General features: G+C 41.0%; 1 long non-coding RNA gene across 1 annotated transcript; it reads right to left on the bottom strand.

Annotated features, from left to right (window-relative positions):
- Positions 1 to 662: 662 nt before the first annotated feature.
- Positions 663 to 19,356, bottom strand: LOC143686031 (uncharacterized). Its single transcript, XR_013176865.1, has 3 exons — positions 19,212 to 19,356; positions 3,511 to 3,631; positions 663 to 743 (listed from the first exon to the last, which is right to left on the bottom strand). It is a non-coding gene; the product is annotated as an uncharacterized LOC143686031 (long non-coding RNA).
- Between the last annotated feature and the right edge of the window lie 2,131 nt (positions 19,357 to 21,487).

Below are 21,487 nucleotides of genomic sequence, written 5' to 3'. Positions count from 1 at the left end.
CTGAGTGGGGTGGGTTCAACAGAGAATAGATGGAGATGAAGTGGAACTGGTGAAATAATGATTTTGAAGAGTTCTGCTATAAAGAGAAATAGGAAAATGGAGCAACAGCTAGAAGGGAAAGAAGGGTCAAGAGAGGACTGGTTTCGTAAGTGGGAGCAGTTATAAGTTGTTAGTACACTGATTAGAATGATCCAGTAGATAGGGAAAAAATTTGGCGATGCATTTGAAAGGGGGGAGAATTCCTAGAGCCATGTCTTTGATTTTGAGTAGTTGGGCTCTAATACACAAGTGGCGGGATCAGTCTCAGGTAGGATCACCGGCTATAGTCACAGAGGAGAAGACAGAAAAACGCGTACAAGTACGTAAAGTGTGTAGGTGAGGTCTTGGGAATTGGTGGAGGTTCTCTGTTGACTGCTTTTTATTTTCTTAGTGAAATGGGAAGAAAGGCTAACACTGAGAATAAGGATGGGGGAAAAGGTGTTGAAGTTTGAGGAAAAAGAGAAAGATGTGAAATAATCATTTCAAAGAGTAGAAGAGGGAAATGAAAAGTAACAGTTTATAACCATTGACACTTAATGGGAACCAGCAGTTTTCCAACGTGTCATCTAGACCTGAAATCAAATGGGACACAGAATAGGAGGTTTCAGAGATTTTTGTTGGTTGTTGTTTTTAATGAGACATGTCTTGCAGCAAAGAATTAGGTTCTGAAAATCCCACAGCCAGCCTGAAGGAATAGGAGGTCCCTGAGGAGATGAACATAGAAAAGGGATACTCAGGATCACAGTTAAAGCTTTCGTTCAGTTTTGCTGCTTGTCTTCATGACCCTATTGTTAGCTCACAAGACAAGCAATCACTTGTCTTAAAGAGACAAGAGAAAGTCAAATCCTATCAACTTGTGGTCCAAGAAACACTAGTAAGAGATTAAGTAATTTCCGAATCCAAAAGGCAACTATCTGAATATAAGTTTGGGATTTGAAAAGTAAATGCCCATCATTGTCCGTGTAATAATTCCACCTTATGTTTACATGTGTCGTCATGTATGTTATTATATTCAACACAACAATGTGGAGGGGTAGCAGAGCAGCCACCCCTAATGGTTCTAGTTTTAAGCTCCACTAACCAGAGCTAGACACACAGCAGGGCTGGAAACTCAAGTCCCATCTGCAAAATCCATCCGAAGCCTCTGCCGTCGTATTCGAGTTTCATTGCCTTAACTCAGCCTGCGATAAGCAACTGTGCTGGTTTGAAAGGATGCATGTACCCTAGAAAAGCCATGTTTTGATCCTAATCCCATTTTGTAAAGGCAGCCGTTTCTTCTAATCCCTATTCAGTACTATATATTTGAAACTGTAATTAGATCATCTCCCTGGAGATGTGATTCGATCAAGAGTGGTTGTTAAACTGGATTAGGTGGAGATGTGTCTCCACCCGTTTGGGTGAGTCTTGATTAGTTTATGGGAATACTATAAAAGAGGAAACATTTTGGAGAAAGTGGGAGATTCAGAGAGAGCAGAACAGAACGACATAGCCATGAGGAGCAGAGTCCACCAGTCAGCGACCTTTGGAGATGAAGAGGGAAAATGCCTCCCGGGGAGATTCCTGAAACAGGAAACCAGGAAAGGAAGCTAGCAGATGATGCTGTGTTCACCACGTGCCCTTCCAGCTGAGAGAGAAGCCCCTGACTGTGTCCACCATGTGCCTTTCCAGATGAGAGAGAAACTCTGACTATGTTCTCCATGAGCCCTTCTACTTGAAAGAGAAACCCTGAACTTCATCGGCCTTCATGAACCAAGGTATCTTTCCCTGGAAGCCTTAGATTGGACATTTCTATAGACTTGCTTTAATTGGGACATTTTCACGGCCTATAAACTGTGAACTTGCAACCTATTAAATTCCCTTTTTAAAAAGCCTTCCATTTCTGGTATATTGCATTCTGGCAGCTAGCAAACTAGAACAGCAACCAAGCCTAAAACAGTTGTGCATGTTGGTGAAACCTGCAGAATGAACATGTGGATAATTTTAAGGGTTTATTGATCATTAGCAAAGAAATGAAAGGCATTATTCTGATAACCAGGCATGTGGTTAGTGCCCGTGGAGGAAGAAACTGAAGTATTAACTGAGGATCTTGAAGACACCAACTTAAAGAAGAATTAAAGAAACTGACAAAATTTGTCATTAGAAGGCAAGGATGATACAAAAAGCAGCATCCAATTAGAATGTTCATACATTTACTGATGTATTCCAAGCAGCAAAAAGCAAGAATGATTTAAAATTTTTTTGTGTATTTATTCTAGTTTGCTAGCTGCCAGAATGCAATATACCAGAAATGGAATGGCTTGTAAAAAGGGGAATTTAATAAGTTGCTAGTTTACAGTTCTAAGGCAGAGAAAATGTCCCAATTAGAACAAATCAATAGAAATGTCCAATCAAAAGTATCCAGGGAGAGATACCTTGGTTTAAGAAGGTCAGTGAAGTTCAGGGTTTCTGTCTCAAGTGAGAAGGCACATGGTGAATATGGTCACAATTTCTCTCTTTCGGCTGGAAGGGCCCATAGTGAACACAGCGTCATCTGCTAGCTTTCTCTCCTGGCTTCCTGTTTCATGAAGCACCCCAGGAGACATTTTCCTTCTTCATCTCCAAAGCGCTGGCTGTGCATTCTCTGCTCTCTCTGAATCTCTCATTCTCCAAAATGTTTCCTCTTTTATAGGACTCCAGAAATTTAACAAGACCCATCCAAATGGGTGGAGATATGTCGTCACCTAATCCAGTTTAACAACCACTCGATTAAATCACATATCCAGAGAGATGATCTGATTACATTTCAAACATACAGTATTGAATAGGGATTATTCTACCTTTATGAAATGGGATTTTGATTAAAACATGGCTTTTCTAGGGTGCATACATCCTTTCACACCAGCAGAGAAATGAAGATTCAAAATGGGGTAATTAAGGGAATTTTCAAGGGAATTTTTGACCACTTCAGTTCTTGCAAATGCTGTTGGTTCCCTGCCCAGATCTTTCCCAGGTCAGTGTACTCATCTCCTAGCTGCAGTTTACATCTGCACTCTATTCAGAAGATTAGCTTTAACTGACAGGAGCTGCTTTGCTCAAAAAATGCCTGAGAAGTTACACATGGCTTGCACCCAGTAGGGTCATCCTACAGCCAATGACTAGCAGATGCAGGGTGTAACAGCTTGGCCCCCTGGATGGGACAAATTAAGGTGCAATGCATGTTGCACAGCTCTCTCTAGAGTCAGGCTAAGGTAAAATTTCTGCTTTCACCCTTGCGTACTATGGTAGTTAGATTCAGTTGTCAACTTGGCCAGGTGAAGGTGCCTAGATCTTTTGCTGTGGACATGAGCCAATGGTGTGTGAACCTCATCTGTTGCTGATTACATCTGCAGTCAGCTAGGAGGCATGCCTATTGCAATGAATGATGTTTGATTTAATTGGCTGGTGCTTAAATGAGAGACCTTAACATAGCACAGCCCAAGTAGCTCAGCATACCTCATTTCAGCACTCACAGTTAGCCCAGGTTTTTGGAGATGCAGAAAGGAATCACCCCGGGGAAAGATGTTGGAACCCAGAGGCCTGGAGGAAAGACCAGCGGAGATCGCCCCGTGCCTTCCTGTGTAAGAAAGAACATCAGTTGAAAGTTAGCTGCCTTTCCTCTGAAGAACTATACGTCAACTAAACAAATCCCCTTTTATTGAAAGCCAATCCATCTCTGGTGTGTTGCATTCCAGCAGCTAGCAAACTAGAACACTTACCCACTTCCCTATCTTTTTTTAAAATTTCTCTCTTTTAAAAATTTATTGTGGTACCTATATAACATAAAATTTGCCATAATAACCATTTTTAAATGTATAATTCAGTGGCATTAATTACTTTTATGATTAGTGAAAAGATACAGAAACTCTGTACCTATTAAGCAATAATTCTCCATTTCCCCCCTCCCCCCGCTCCTAGTAACCTTTAATCCACCTTCTGTCTCTATGAGTTTGCCTGTTCTAGGTCTTTCATATAAATAGAATCATAAAATATTCATCCTTTGGTGTCTGACATTTCACTTAGCACAAGGTTTTCAAGGTTCATCCATATTGTAGCATGTATCAGAACCTTATTCCTCTTTATGGCTGCATACTATTCCATCATGTCGGTGTAACACATTTTGCTTATCCATTCAACTGTTGCTGGACACTTGGGCTGTTTCTACCTTTTGGCTATTGTAAACAATGCTATTAAAATTGGTGCAGGGGGGTGTGAGGGAGTTCAGTGGTAGAATTCTTGCTCGCCGTGCGGGAGATCCGGGTTCGATTCCCAGCCCATGCATTTCCCCAAAAACAAACGAACAAGCAAAACAAACAAAAAACAACCAAACAAACAAAAAATTCAACAAATCGTGCTGCAATAATGAATACTCACATGGAAAAAGAATGAAAAAATAAATAAATAATATAATAAAAGAATGAAACGTGAGCCTGCCATACAGCATACAAAAAAATAATTGGTGCACAAGAAAGTATTTGCATCCCTATTTTCAATTCTTTGGTTCTTCTCCTTTCTTCCCTTAATCACTTACTTGGTTCTCCTAACAGCACTCCCTCAACAAATCACTCATACAGGCATCCCTGTCTCAGCTGTGCTTCTAGGGAACTTGCCTTAAGACAGCCAGGTAGAATGTAACTCCACAGTTCTTTCCTCTATGGGTTAGATGGAATGCATTTTGCTTTCTTTGCTTTATGCTTTTCCTCTGTGCATGTGTGTGTGTTACATAGTTTGCCCTTATTTCTTTGGAGTCTTTATCTTTTTAGGCTAGTAAGAAATAAAATATGTTTATTGAAGTCTCCTCAAATTTACCCTTGGTTGGGTAGGCCCATTCTATTTTGGGGGGGGGGCATCTATTCTATTTTAAATTTTAATTAAGTCTCTTTCTATGGCATGGATATGCTGCTGCCCAATCATGAGGCAACGATGGTGATTTTCATCAGTATTTCCCAGTAGGTAGCATCAAATGGACAGCAATTTTCTTCTCATCAGGCAACAAGAGAGGGAAGCAGGTATCAGATGCTTTCAGTTGTACAAATCAGAAAACCTGACTCATTCAGACTTTAATAATAAATGGAATTTATTGGCTCATATAACTGAGAAGTCCAAAGGTTAAATCTGGATTCAGGCACAACACACCCTGTGGCTAAATGGTCACCAAATACCTGGTCTCTTTTTTCTCTCAGCCCTGTCTTCCACAATATTGACTTTATTCTAAGTCTGACTCCCCTTGTGGTCCCAAGAACACTGCCTGAGCTCCCAAAGCCACCTGCTTTCTCATTCATACTCAGCAGGAAAACAGAAGACACCCTTGTCTTCACAAAATTGCTGAGTTTCCCTTTGATTGGATCCGCTTAGGTCAGCTCAGGTACCTACCCCTGAGCGGATCACTGTAGCCAGGGAGATGGAATATGCTGATCGGCTTGGCATAGGGATTGCTGGGGCCAGGATAGAGTGTGATTCCTCTGAACCCTATAGATTCCTCCCCCCGATAGAGGAATGAATGAAAGCCAGGGGCACAACCAATAATTACCAACCTGCCTCCTCATACAAGTGAAAGCTGAAAAACTTTGTATTTACTCCACAAACATTTATAAGGTACATACTGTGTGCCCCATCCTGAGCTGGGGCGATACAATAGCACATGAGGAGGAGAGGGGGAGAAAAGAGGAGAGGGGGAAGAGGAAGTGCTGCAATATAGTGAAATAAGCAGTATGCACAAAGTGCTAATAACTAATAGCTGCACAACACTGTATATGCTTTTCACATATGTTGTCTCACTTGTCTTCACCATCTGTCATGAATGTGTGCCCTTATTTTTGGCTGTCCAGTTCCTGAACCCCTCCCTTTATTTGGGTAACGCTCCATCTCATGAATCTTGGTGGAGGGCTAGGCCCTCCTCCCGCTATTCAGAGGCTCGCCTCCCCCCGCCTCCTTTGCAGCCCAGGACCTGGGTGTTATAGCCTAGGTTTGGTCAAACAGGTAAACCTGTGATAGCCTTTGAATAGGGAGCCAGTGATACAAGAAGCGAAGACTGTGGATAATTATTTCAGACTGTAGTGCACTGGGAGTAGGGAGCGATATGTGGTTTCTGAGGCAGCCGAGCAAGCAGGACATCCAACGTCCAGGACCAGTGGTGCTGGAAGGGCAAGAGCGGCGGCTGGTACTGATGACGATAGCAGCAGCTTCCTAAGTTCTGCAGCTTGGTTTAGGGCATCGCGGCTATGTGCCTGTCATCTCTGGTTTTCCGACCCTCCTAGCAATTCTGTGACCACCCAATATCCATTTAATAAATTCATCTTCCATCAGAATCAGTGTCTATGATTGCAACTTATTGAAATACAACTCTTTGAGTTTAGTGTTATCCTCATTTTATAGTTAAGAATACAGCCTCTGAGAGGTTAAGTAACTGATGCCTAGAACCATACCATCTTTCACTTTCAAACCCTATATTTTTTTCAGTGTCTGCCTCTTTCATAGGTAAAGAAGTAACTGAGAAGGTCTTCTTCATTCCCCAAACAGTTCCTTCCCCTCCCCAACACCATCTATCTAGTATCCAGTAGAGGGGTTCCTCTGAGTCTCATAGGCTTCTCCTAGGATTAAAAGGCACAAACTGCAGGAAGTGATATCAAATACCTTGGGATCTTGTCAGCAGGACATGTAGGGAGTGGGTGGGAAAGGTTGGAATTCTTAGTTTATGGAAGACTTTTTAATAGGCTGCTTGAGAGCAAGGACCCTTGCGAGTGGGATGCAGGTGGGTTGGGTACAGGAGAGGGAGAGAAAAACTAAAAGGGGAGGGATTGGATGGCCAAAGCCAGTGCCTTTGTCACAAAACTGGCCCTCGTTTTAATAGGGAGGATCTTTGATCTGGCTGCTAAGCCACCAAGATAGACTGAAAATGTAAATAGAGGAAGCCCCACTGAGAACTAGAAAACTGATGCTTCTACATCCAGGTTGCCTTTTAGAATCACCTAGGGAGTGTTTTAAAATGCTGGTTCAGGGGCAGATAGGAAGTGATTGCTTAATGGATAGGGGGTTTCCATTTGTGGTGATGACATGTTCTGGACCTAGATAGAGCTGATGGTTGCACAATAGTGACTGTAGTAAATGCCACTGAATTGCATACTTTAAAATGACTAATTTTATGTTATGTGGATTTTACCTCAATAAATAAATATGCTGGTGCATCCCTTAAGAGGAGGGAGGGTAATAAAGAGCATGCATGGGGTGGAGGAGTCAGAGAGTACAGGAAGATTGGAGGCAGGCTCTTGAGAAGTGTGAGACTTTAGGGAGAGAGATGCTATGCTCTGTAATGAGCTCAGTAACCTCCTTCTTGGTGTCCTCAGGATAACTACAGTGAAAATTTATCATACTCTGCTTTTCAAGGCTTTTATGGGAATTGGATTTGGGTTTCTTTTGGGTGTGACCCTGTGCTGAGCCAGAGCTAGATATGGCTCAGTTTTACTTGATTTATACCTTATACCTATTTTACAGGTTTGCTTAAGGCTGGCCCTAGATTCTAGTAACAAATTCAAACTTCAGACCAACTGCTCTCTTGCCCAGATGTAGTATGGTATTTTTAGATCAGAGGACATCCTTCAATAAAACAGCAAAAAATTGGGACTGTACACTGTTGCAGAAAGGTCCCAGGTCACAGATCATACCCTAACCAGACAAGTGTTCAGTTACCAAGGATGCCCTGGCAGTCAGCAGTTCCAACCTCTTAATTTTGATGAAAATACTTGCCAAGACTGAATAAACAAAGCACATTCACACCCAGCCAGCTGGACTCCATCTCAAAAGTACAAGCTGAAGCTCCAGAAGGTGAAGAGATTGGTGCTATTTCTGGGAACAATCTGCAGCCATCTCTCTGTTCTAAGTCTGGATGAAAATTGGTGCAAGGAGAATTATAGCACTTTAGAAAGCAGCTGCAGAAATGCTGCAAGCCTACACAAGAGCCAAAGCTCTCAGGGAGACCCTTGAGTACCAGGGATGCAGAACAGGGCAGTGGTTTTGCTAAATGACCTTCATAAGGAAGCAATTATTAGCTTATATGCTGGAAACACTTTTCTCAGCACCCAAAGAAAGGAAAAAAAATGGACAATGAAGCCAGATAAAACAGGGTGAATTGATGCAACCAAAGATAAAGCAGAATGTATGGAAATTACCGCAGATCTCTAGGGGCACCCCAGCAGATGTTCCAGTCAGGCTCCGTTATGCTGTTTTCAACACCAATATCCCTGCCACATTTAGCCCACCTTCCAGCAACATCAACCCTGAAAGGTCTTCCATCCATTTATTAGTTTATCCAATAGATCTTGATCAAGTAGTCTCTATGCCAGGCCCAGAAGGCGGCTCTGGGCCTACATAGGTGAAGGAAACAAATTAGGGCCAGATTAAAAGTCTCAAAGACCTTAACCACTGAAGAGATTATGCTGGCCCCTTCCTCCAAAAATTCAAAATAAAGTTTATTTTTCAAAAGAACTCATAACATGTATGTATGCTAAAATTAAAATAGCTACTTTCTACATTTGGAGATTACAAATTCAGATTATGTTAATTAAATAGGAATGTTTCCCTCACTCTTATTCTCGTTGTGCTGCTCCTGCTTTGCTGGTGCCTTAAGGATGACACAGCCATAAATATTGTCCCTGCCCTTGAAAAGCTCATGAAAGAATGACCCTTGCCTTTCTCGCTTCTGTAGCTGTTCTTCTCATTCCAATTTCTGGTAGCTCCCATGGTTGTTAGTGAGTGTCATAAGGATGGGATGGCAACAGAGGAAAATAATATTTTGAAAAAGGGGCCAGCCTACTTGTTGATAAAATGCCAAAAATCATTAGGCTATTGTATCAGGATGCTGAACGAACTTTTCATAGTTGTGCTATGAGATCTGGAGAAGATTTGGGGAACGCCAAAATATTAGAGGGTCAGAATGACTTCCATTTTAGAGTGAATTAAAGCATTACATATTTTAAAGACTAGCTACAAATATAGAAGTTGGGGGGCAGTATGATCCAAATCATAAAGACATAACTTCAGCAAGTGTGGCCTTTTCCACCATGTCCTTGAACTCTAGAATTAGAGGTCACTTCTTGAAACTGAATTCACATACCAAAAGAGTCCAGAGACTAAAGCCTAGTGTGCTGGTTTGAAAGGATGTATGTTCCCTAGAAAAGCCGTGTTTTAATCAAAATCCCATTTCATAAAGGCAGAATAATACCTATTCAATACTGTATGTTTGCAACTGTAATCAGATCATCTCCCTGGACATGTGATTTAATGAAGAGTGGTTGTTAAGCTGGATTTGGTGACGACATGTCTCCACCCATTTGGGTGGGTCTTGATTAGTTTCTGAAGCCCTATAAAAGAGGAAACATTTTGGAGAATGAGAGATTTCTGAGAGAGCAGAGAATGACATAGCCACAAGAAGCAGAGTCCACCAACCAGCGACCTTTGGAGATGAAGAAGGAAAATGCCTCCTGGGAGCTTCATGAAACAGGAAGCCAGGAGAAGAAGCTAGCAGATGACACCATGCTCACCTTGTGCCCTTCCAGATGAGAGAGGAACCCTGACCATATTCAACATGTGCCTTTCCAGATGAGAGAGAAACTCTGAGTGTGTTTGCCATGTGCCCTTCCACTTGAGAGAGAAACCCTGAACTTCATCAGCCTTCTTGAATCAAGGTATCTTTCCCTGGATGCCTTAGATTGGGCATTTCTATAGACTCGCTTTAACTGGGACATTTTCTTGGCCTTAGAACTGTAAAGTAGCAACTTATCAACTTTCCCCTTTTAAAAGCCATTCTGTTTCTGGTATATTGCATTCTGGCAGCTAGCAAACTAGAACACCTGGGGTACTGATAAATCAGGCAGACCTTGGTTATTGAAAGGTCCAGAGAAAAGCAAGAGAGTCAAGGCCAGAGAGGAAAGTAAGTTCCTGTGACAGCTTGTAAGGACCCAGAAACTGGGCCCCGCCTCCTCCTCTATTTTGAGAGCAAGTCACTCAGCCACCCGCATGACTGGGACAGATATTAAAGGTCAAAGAATGTAATTTTTTTAAAAAAAAGCCCTCCCTTAATAACCAAATCTGACATGAGTCTGCTGAAACTCCATTGTCAGCAAATCTCACAAGACTGTTAAGCTTTATAAGCTATTCCCGAGCATGGCTCCCTCTCTCTTTTTCTTTCTTGGCTTTGGGTGGAGTACAGACTTTCATCTCCCAATTGGCCACCACTGGGGAAGCTCTGCCTCTTGTCCATAACCCCCTAATTAAACTCATGGGTAATCAATCTTCTGTCTCATATCCTTTGGTCTTGGGGTTGTGCTAGCCTGGAACATTTGGTGAGCTAGCCAGGAGACCAAAGAGCCACCAACCATAGAGAACATGAGTCTGGGGAAGGGGGATCCTGTGGGGGTAATCCTGGGGTGGCATGCTCCCTTGGTCTGGGAAAGCATCACTGATTTGCTTGACTGCAATGCAGTCAGTTGGCTGTTGTGTGCGGTACAGCCAACTATGGCAGGCTGCCTCAAGGTAGCCAGAGAAATCCATTTATCCTCGGGGGCCGGGCAGTGGACTGTTTCAGAAAGACAGAGAAATCAGTAAATTTGGAGAATGCATTGAATGAGAGGCTATGCATTGTAGACAAGAATTTAGAAATATTAGCATGGTGGTATATTATAGTAAGAGGGCATATCCTGACTTCCCCTTAGGGGATCCTGTAGATTCTTTATCTGATAATAAAAAGGAGCAAAAAGAAATTTGGAGTGACGCCACATTTGTATGCTGTATTTCCTTTGCCTCTTTACCGCAAGAAATTAATGCTCAATTGCTGAAGTTATATCTTTATGATTTGGGTCATATTGCCTCCCAACTTCTATATTTCTAGATAGTCTTTAATTCACCCTAAAATGGAAGTCCCTTAAATAAGGCCGGTCAACCCATTTTTGCCCTCACCTGGGGGAACAGAGGACTATCATTGCACTTCCACAAGGCTATTCACATAGCCTGACCATCTGCCGTGGGCTAATAACAAAGGAGTTGGATAAGTGGAAAGGTGTGACTCTATTTCATTACATTGATAATGTCATGTTAATCAGTAACTCTTCTAAAATTGAAAAAAGCCTCAGGCTCATTGCTATTTCATCTTAACAGCTAAGGATGGACAATTGATTAGGGTGGACTGTCATGCCTTGGCTGCCCTGTCAAATTCTTGGGTATTATATGTTGGGAAAGGCAAAATTTATTCCTTTTATGTTAATTGAAAGGGTACAATGTTTTCCTATGCTGCATATACCAAAACCACTCATGGCTTTCTCGGGATTGTCGGGGTTTTCGAAAACTTTGTTCCTCACTCTGCCCAAATGTTAAAACCTGTGTATGTTTTGATTAGGAAAATATATCCCTGGGAATGGGGATACCTCCCAGCAGGTTGCTTTTGAAAAAGTCAGATGGGCTATCACACTGACTCAGACTTTATGGGGGGTTGGGCACAGATATGCCTTGTGAATTAGATATGGCCAGTACCAATATTGGCTTTGGGTGGGACTTGTGGCAAAGGCAACAAACAAAGCGAGTTAAAAGAGCTAAAATGCGGTACAATCTCTTAGGAAAACAACTGTTCTCTGCCTATAATGCCTTACTGCAAGTTGAAGGACTAACTCAGAAATGCCCTGTGAAATTAAGAACACCCATCCCTATACAGGGGTGGATATGGAACACTGGCAGTGTACAACTGGGCTCATTAATGAAATGGAAAGCTTACCTGCTACAGCACAGCACTATCAACAACAGCCCCTTAAGTGCAAAAATGCAAGATATCCTGAGACCAGTTTCCTATGTAGAAGAACAACACTCAACCCTCCCTACTGATCCTCCCAAGGTCTCTGTCTTTCTGCCCGCCGTTGATGGATGCGACAGTATACCTGAGTCTGCCTGGTCCACTGATGGATCAGCTGCCACCTGGCTGGCAGGAGCTGTGCAATCTAGTATGGATACTACATGGTGGGAAACTGGGACTATGCAAAGCAGCCAATGGGCTGAATTAAAGCTGTATGGATGGTCATTGTTCACGAACCAGGAGATGCATTAACTATTTGTGCTGACAACTGGGCAGTGTACTGGGGCCTGATAGTGTGGTTGGCCACATGGAAGCAAGAGCAATGGACTGTCGTCCGCCATCCCTTATGGGGAAAAGAAATGTGGGAAGACATCTGGACTACCTGTCACAGTGAAAGGCAACCATGTTTTATGTCTCTGCCCATAACACTGATTCTTTACCTGCCAATATTGAAGCAGATGATTTAGCAAAAATTAATAGCCTAAAGCCGATATCACATAAAGCTGCTGAATGGTTGCATAGTAAAACAGGACATCGAGGGTAAAGCAATCTCTGCAGTAGTGGACTTGCCGGTTGTATCCAGCCCACATCAGCTTCAATTCATGCCCCGAGCAGCTGCTCCCACCCCTATTGAACAGGTAATGGCAGGGCTCATACAGGCGTTGTGGGTTCAGGTAAAAAGACCAGCAATGCTACAGCCAATGCACAACCAGGCAATGCACATAACCTACTTTGCCTATGCAACAAGCATTAGAAATTGGGGAAAATAAGGTCGATTGGCTGTGCTCCAGGCCAATGCAGCCATGCTATTTGTAATCCAGGGTGCCTGGGATATTGGAGTCACTCAAAATTTAAGTATACATGCACAGTTAATACACAAAATGCCAGAAGTTGTATGTACAGCCAACCCGGGACCCTCCATACCCCAAGGCTCAGTATGTATGACTCTGGATACTTATTATGCCCAGGATAACTGTGGATTTAACTTCAGAAAGCTCCCTGCAATTGCAGGGGGGAAAGTTGTCATATCTGTCTACTATTGAAAATTTTGCATGTATTCTTTTTGTCCTTCGTGTCATAACAAATATCTTTCTGCAATAGTCTTCTGTGGTAACTTACATGCACAATAGATCTTAATGCCAAGTGTGCACTGAACTGCCACTATAGGGTGCCACTGGCCTGCCTTGGACTTTGACCCCTGCGAATTGAACTGCATGGAATACCCTGATGGCCTGGCAGGGTATTATCATATCAGAAAAATCAGGAAGAGAATCATCTCACTGAAGGTTGAAATCACAGGTTTCATCAGTTATCAGTGGAATGATTTAATTCCCACTCTTAGCCATGGTGGTCTCACTTTGTGGATTTATGTCTGTGTAGGGAACTCCTAAGAAATGTTCTAATGTTGCTTATACACATTAACGAACGCAATGTCCTACCGATGGTCAATGTAGTCAGCTGTGTGGGTATGGCTGGTGAGGACCCATGGCCCAGGGCCCATCTCCTCCTGCATTTTGAGAGCAAGTTACATAGTCGCCTACATGACCCGGACAGACATTAAAGGTCAAAGAATGTAAAAATCCCCTCCCCTAATAACTAAATCTCACAAGAGTCTGCTGAAACTCCGTTGTAACCAAATATCACAAGATTTAAACTTTATAAGCCATTCCTGGGCATCTCTCTCTCTCTCTTTCTCGAATTTGGGTGGAGTGCAGACTTTTCATTTCCCAAAACAGCCGCTATTGGAAGATTTTCCTCCTGTCCATAAGCTCCTAATTAAATTCGTGGGTAATCTTCTGTCTGATGTTCTTTGGTCTGAGTTGTGCTGGGCTGGAACATAGCTTCTGTTTCTGTTTGCTAACGCTACCAGAATGCAATATACCAGAAATGCATTAGCATTTACAAAGGTGATTTTTTTTTTTGGCATTTAAAAAGGGGAATTTAATAAATTGCTAGTTTACAGTTCTAAGGCCAAGAAAATGTCCCAATTAAAACTAGTCTATAGAAACGTTTAATCAAAGGCATCCAGGGAAAGATACCTTGGTTCAAGAAGGCTGATGAAGTTCACAGTTTCTCTCTCAAGTGGAAAGGTAAATGGTAAACGCAGTCACAGTTTCTCTGGCTTCCTGTTTCATGAAGCTCCCCTGGAGGCATTTTCCTTCTTCATCTCCAAAAATCACTGGCTGGTAGATTCTGTTTCTCACAAGGTGATTTTGAATGTTACAAGTTACAATTCTAAGGCCATGAAAATGTCCAAATTAAAGCACCAGTAAGAGAATACCTTCACTCAAGAAAGGTCACCAGCATCTGGGTTCCTCTGTTTAATGGGAAAGCACATGGCAACATCTGCTGGCCCTCTTCTCCTGGGCTGGTTTCAAAATGGCTCTCTCAACGGGGAGAAATTCAACTTCCCCAAGTTGAATTCTTGATATTCTCACAAACAGTGTGGACAACCAAAGCTATAGGCAGAGCCCCCAGTCTTGGGGTTTGTTCATATGAAACTTAACCCCACAAAGGATAGGTCAAGTCTACTTAAAATTTAGGCCTAAGAGTCACCCCCAAGAGAGACTCTTTTGTTGCTCGGATGTGGCCCCTCTCTCCAGCCAACACAACGAGCAGTCCCACCACCCTACCCCTCTCTATGTGGGACATGACTCCCAGGGGTGTCGACCTTCCTGGCAACATGGGACAGAAATCCTAGAATGAGCTGAGACTCAGCAACAAGGGATTGAGAAAACCTTCTCCACCAAAAGGGGGAAGAGGGAAATGAGACAAAGGGTCAATGGCTGAAAGATTCCAAACAGAGTCGAGAGGTTATCTTGGAGGTTATTCTTGTGCATCAAGTAGATATCATCTTGTTATTCAAGATGTAATGGAGAGGCTGGAGGGAACTGCCTGAAAATGTAGAGCTGTGTTACAGTAGCCATGTTTCTTGATGATGATTGTATAATGATATAGCTTTCACAATGTGACTGTGTGATTGTGAAAACCTTGTGTCTGATGCTCCTTTTATCTACCTTGTCAACAGATGAGTAGAATATATGGAATAAAAATAAATAATAGGGGGAACAAATGTTAAAATAAATTTAGTTTGAAATGCTAGTGATTAATGAAAGCAAGGGGTAAGGGGTATGGTATGTAAAATATTTTTTTCTGTTTTTGTTTAAAAAAAAAAAAGGCTCTCTCAGCTCTTGCGGGTCCATCAAGCATCCTTCACCTAGTTTCATCTCTCTGTTCTCTGTGATGGCTCTCCAAGCATCTGTGCTTTCTCCAAAATGCCTTCCTCTTAACAGACTCCAGTAAGCGGATTAAGACTCACTTGAATGAGCGGAGTTGGTCCATGAGCATCTCCCTGGAAACAACCTAATCAGAAGATCCCAGCCAACAACAGGTCTGTCCTCACAAAATTGGATTAGAAGAAATAGGCTTTTCTGGGACACATAACATTTCCAAACCAGCACAACTTCCAATAGCCAAAATAAATAGGCTTGGAAGCTGGGAATTGAACAGAAATACAGAAAGATTCAAAAGTTAAAAGCTGGGAAATGGAAGAGAAGTCAAAAGCCAATACATAGTTAAAAGTTTAAAGCTAACTGAGTAGGGTTGGGTTCCAAAGGCAAGGATTAAGTAGCCAAAGGAGAATATGGAAAGTGAGAATGTCACCAGGTTAGCCAGGTGGGATAGGCCTGCTAGGAGACCCAGATAGGATTTACTTCCCTCGCTGAGAGATCAAAAGCCTAAAACCTAAATAGAATAAGCCCATGAATGGATCAGATAAGCCCATAGAGTTAACTGAAGTTAGGAGTGTCTGGGCTATATCCCTGACATGTAGTTGTCACTGAATTGAAGAATATTGATTCCAGTAAACATAGACATTTGTTGTCTCACCTGCCTCAAACTGTACTCTATGTCTCTGGGAGCCACCCCTCCCCCATTCGGAGCGTGGTTCTGCTGGGGGATACTCAACCACAGCCTCAGGTCAGGTACACAACCCAGCCTGGTCTCCTCCCAAGCTGACTGGTTTGGGGTGGTCTATGTCTCAAGCCAGGATAACTAGAGCTCTCTCACTGGAACTGGTGGGAAGACACATTCTTCCCCATTCAATTGGAGGTTGTGTGAATGAAAGCCTAGACTTGCCTGAAGACAAAATTCCAGTTTAGTAGAGACAATTGAATCATGAGACTGAAGCCACCATGCAGAGAGAGGCAGGGAGGAGAGAATACATGGCCACAGGTATCTGAAGGTAGTTCCAGTCACTCCGCAGAGGAGCTCTACCTCTGCCCTCCATGGTTTGGCTGTAGGAGGCAATAAATTCTGCTTTCTGTGTAAGCTAATTTAAGTTGTGTTTCTTTAATTTTTATCCAAAGAGTCCTGTTATAGTAAAGCCATCTGGAAATAGTTCCTGAAATTAATTGCCTGGGGGAATTTACAAAAAGTTGCACAGTACCACCATACACCCACTAATATGGTGAAATTTATTTTTTAATTGACAGTACCCAGTGTTGGTGAGAATGTGGAAAACCGGAACTCTCATACTTTGTAAAATGGTTTTTAAAAATGCACTTTGGACAGTGGCAGAACTCTTGTCTGCCATGCCTGAGACCTGGGTTCGATTCCCGGTGCCTGCCCATGCAAATAATAATAATAATAATAACAATATACTTTCGAAAACTCTTTGTCAGTTTATAATAAATGTATACATGCATCTCTCCTATGAAAGCAATTCCAGTCCTAGGAATTCACCCAAGAGAAATAGAAACAAACATCCAAAAACTGGAAGCAACCCAAATGAGAATAGATAAACAAATTGTGGTGTAGTCATACAATAGAATAACACTTAGCAATAAAAAAGAATGAATTACAAAATATGTATGAATCTCAAAAACATTATGTTGAGCAAAATAAGCCAGACAAAAAAAATGTACATACCATATAGTTCCATTTATAGTAAGTTTTAGAACAGGTAAAATAAATCTATGGTGACAAAAATCAGAATGGTGGCTGGTAGGAGGAAAGACTACAGGGGACACAAGGAAACATACTGGGGTATTAGCTATGTTCTGTATTTCGGTTAGAGTGGCAATTACAAAACTCATCAGATGGTTCACTTTAAATCTATGCATTTTATTGTATAAATTATACCTCAATGAAAAGAAAGATATTGATAAAAAAGTTGTACAGGGGTTGATATAGGTTGCCCACAATTTACTTTGCCAACTAAAGATACTGAAAACAAGCGGCAACCTACTGTCACCTGCATTTCCTAAAAAGAAGGATAGTTTTTAAACTAAAAATGTGAAAAAGACATAGTCCCAGAATAAAAGACAGGCTTTCCAAAAAATGACATTATTCTTATTCTTTCTATTCCATCACAGACTAATTTTTAAAAAAGTATTCCCATATGACCAACAGTTTAGAGAACAGAATTTAGAACTGCTACCTGCAGACAGCCACAAAATGTGCAAAGTGTGGGTTGGTCGCACCACAGTGATAAAAATCCTGAATTCATCGAACCATTATTTTAACCCAATGTGACATTTCTTGTGTCCTGGAAACATGTTTTTATTCACTTATAGAAGAATAGCTTGCAAAAATGTTCCGTAGATAACAACATTTAAAAAGCAAGCAGAGGACATTTTTGCAAAGAAGATATACAAATGGCCGATAAACACATAGAGAAATGGAAATAAAAATTGCAATAATATAATAATATGCCACTTCACACCTACTAGGATGGATGTTATTTTTTTTTTTTTAAAAAAGGAAAATAACAAGTGTTGGCAAGGCTGTCAAGAAATTGGAACACATGCTTTGCTGGTGGGAATGAAAAACAGTGCAGTCTCTGTAGGAAATGGTTTGGTGGTTCCTCAAAAAGTTTAAATGTAGAATTACCATATTACCCAGCAATTCCACTCCTAGGTATACATCCAAAGGAATTGAAAATAGGGACTCAAACAGATACTTATATACAAATGTTCACAGGCACATTGCTCCCAATAACCACAAGGATGGAAACACCCCAAATATCCATCGCTAGATGAAATGTATAAGCAAAATGTGGTTGGTGTATATATACAATGGGATATTATTCAGCCCTAAGTAAGAAATGATGTTTTGATACATGCTACAATATGAAAGAACCTTGAAAACATTAAGTGAAATAAGCAAGGCACAAAAGAACAAATATTGTATGATACCACTTATATGAAATACCTAAAATAAGCAAATTCATAGAGAAAGAAAGCAGATGAGCACTTAGCTAACCTGGCAACCTTGCAAGGGTTGAGGGGTGGGGAATTGGGGAGTTACTGATTAATGGGTACAGTGTTTGTCTGGGGTGATGAAAACGTTTTTTAACGAGAGAGTGGTGGTGGTTGCACAACATTGTGAACGTAACTAGTACCACTGAATTGTACACTTAAAAATGGTTCAAGTGACAAATTTTATGTTATGTATTTCACCACAATAATGTATCTTTTTTAAAGTTCATAGACTATTACTGGAAGACTGGAGGCTAGAGAAGCCTCTCTAACTGAGGATGAAAGTGAGAGACGGCTGGAGAAACATAATGTTCTCCTCTCCCTGACATCAGATAAGGTACTTGCGGCTGTCCTGCACCTAGGTTTTAATTAGCATGCCTTGAAAGGGGTGCTGGCTTCACCAGCAGAAGCCCTTGCGGCTGTGGTTTCCCAGAAGGCAGGAAGTATAGCAATCTAAGCTTGATGCTGCAGAGGAGGAGAAGTTTGTGTGGGAGGTGGCAAGGTGAGAAGAAAATGTAACAAGTGTGAAACCACAAAGAACTTCATAGTTGGTTCCAAGGTTTAACCTTTGTGTGGAGTCCCAAAAGATTCTAGGAGCCTGAACAGTGAATAAACTTCATTGTCTGCTTAGGCAGTGGTGATGAAAGAAATGGGTGGGCATTGTAGATTGAGGTGGTCCAGGAATTCACAGTCTACATTAGTCGACAGTATTCTTTAAGTCGCCCTAAAATACGTTATTAAATTAGCATGACAAAGATCCTTAATGACGCATTCCAAAGTTATTTATGTATTAAAAAAACAAGACATAGTTGAAAGGAATCAGTGTCATATGATTAATATGACTTTCCTTGAATTTGTATGCATATACATCAAATAATACTTTAAACATATTTTCTATGTCATTTTCCCCCAGGTAATCTTATATGTTAAGGCACATTTCAGAAGAATCCCAAATAAGCACAAAAAGCATTTTTATGCCCCTTCATGGGATTCACTCTACTTCACTCTACTCAAGTTCTTATACCCTATGCCAGGCTGTATTGCCACCTGGATACCTTTCTCACCTTGACTTGTGCTTGCCAAGTCACTCCGATGCACAGACACCCTCCATCATCTGGCTCAGACACTGGGCTGCCAATGCTACCCCCTCTGCAGACACTCTTCTCATCTGCATAGGCTCCAACACTTTGCACCAAGGCACCTTGCTCAGATTCTGATACCCTATGCCAGGCCACACCGCTGGCTACACAGAGGTCCTCCTCAGTTTGCTTGGCAGCTCTTCTTTGTTCAGACATGTAGGTCCTATTTTGTAATATCTGTAATATTTCACCATAGTTCTAGAGTTACATAGACTCAGATTTTATGACTAGTCCTGTTCATATTATATTTTCCCCATTCCCTAGTTTTTCATTCTGAAATAACTTAATTGGCTGGATTTCCCATCATCAGTAGCTTTTTCAAAAAGTATTCATATGTGATATCTTACCTGAGCCATGCCTTTCCATGTTTGACACTGTATTTTGGTTGCCTTTATGCACTGGTGGAAATTTGACCGGATATAAAACTATTGGATCACATTAGTTTTTCTCTAGAAGTCTATTGCTCAATCATCTTCTGGCATGAACCATTGCTCTGAATAAATTTGAGCCCAGCTCTCTCTCTTCCTATTACAAGTGATTTGTGTTTTCTGCCTAGTTACCCATAGGATTGGACACTTAGTATATGAAATTTAGTCTCTGCATGTGGCTATGCCCTACTTTATGCTTCTCTGTTAATCTTTCCTAAAATATAGAATATTCTTTGAATTTGTAGATTCTGTTCTTCATTCCAGGAAATTGTACATTTCTCTTTGAATGTTTTAATGCTCCATTTACTCTATTCTCTACCTTGGAGACATCAAGTATATGTATGGTAGATCTCTGTTTTCTTTTCTCAATGTGTATATAATTTCTGTGACCACAAAATTCCATAGAGATATAAGGATAATAACTATTATTAGAGGTATGATCCAAATACAGTAATTTTTCTGTTCTGTCTTAGTTCGCAACTCAGGCACCAAAAACTCCGAATAACTTTTATTTTTTGTGTTTGTGCATATGAGTGTGTAGAATATGGTTTAGCAGGCTGAGATAAAGGATAACACAGTAGTTTCATTGGTTTGAAACTGTTATTTATCCCAGAAAAGGCCATGTTCTTTTCATCTATTCTTGGAGATGTAGACCTTTGGTTAGGTTATTTCAGTTGAGATGTGACCCATCCTATTCAAGGTGGGTCTTAATCCTTTTACTGGAATCCTTTATGAGAGGATAAAGGACACCCAGAAAAAGCTCAGAGAGCTCAGAGAAACTCAGAGACCAGGACACACCCACAGAAGCTGAGCGAGGAAGTCACTGAAGCCAGAAGCTTAAAGTAAGGAAACCTGGGAAAGACTAGCAGATGCTGGCCTTGTGCCTTCTCATGGGACAGAGGTGTTCCAGATGTCAGAAGCTTTTCTTAGAAAATATGTCATCCTATTGATGCCTTAATTTGGATATTTTCACCACCTTAAAACTGTAAATTTGTAAGCTAATAAATCTCCATTATAAAATCCAACCCATTTCTGGTATATTGCACTCTGGCAGCTTTAGTAAACCAAAGCAATTCTTGATTTGCTTTTCAAGAACTACAGTAACCAGACAATTCATTAGAATTAATCTTTATTTAATTGCTAACTGTACAAGGCACAGCAATAAGCACTTTGCATATATAAGCTCATTTAATTCTCATAATAACTCTGTAAAATAAGTCCTATTATTATGCCATCATTTACTAATGAGGGGACTAAGCCTTAGGAGGATTAAATAAATCTCCAGAGTTGCATTACTGTTAAATGGTAGAGTAAAATTTGGAACCTGAATTTGCCCAAGGCGGTGTCTGCATTGTAATCCATTGTGTTCTCTCTCCCTTGTTCTTCAAATGCTATTATAGTTCTTCTGCCACACTGGGAAGTCCTTGAAGAAATTAGAAAGATGTGTGCGCCTCCAAAGAGTGTTCATATTTTAAGAAGTAAAATCTGTTGGTTCCTGTGAATGCATGTTATCTTTACAGTAATGTATGTGAGAACTGTAAAATGTATGGACTGTAAAAATTTCTCCAAAAAATAATTTTTAGCCATTGTCATGCAATATCTTATTTTCAACTGCTCCTTTGATCCTTTCATTTAACATCCCAAAAGGCACTTAAATTTAAAACACTTAAAACAAAAGCCATTATTTTATCCCATAATAACTTTTTCTTCATCTCAGTTTAGTAATTATATATCATCCTAGTCCTAATTATTCAAGTTTGAAAACCTTGGAAT

The sequence above is a fragment of the Tamandua tetradactyla genome, chromosome 6 (genome assembly GCF_023851605.1).
Source record: "Tamandua tetradactyla isolate mTamTet1 chromosome 6, mTamTet1.pri, whole genome shotgun sequence".
Lineage (NCBI taxonomy): Eukaryota > Metazoa > Chordata > Mammalia > Pilosa > Myrmecophagidae > Tamandua > Tamandua tetradactyla.
This window is presented reverse-complemented; position numbering and strand designations above follow the sequence as displayed.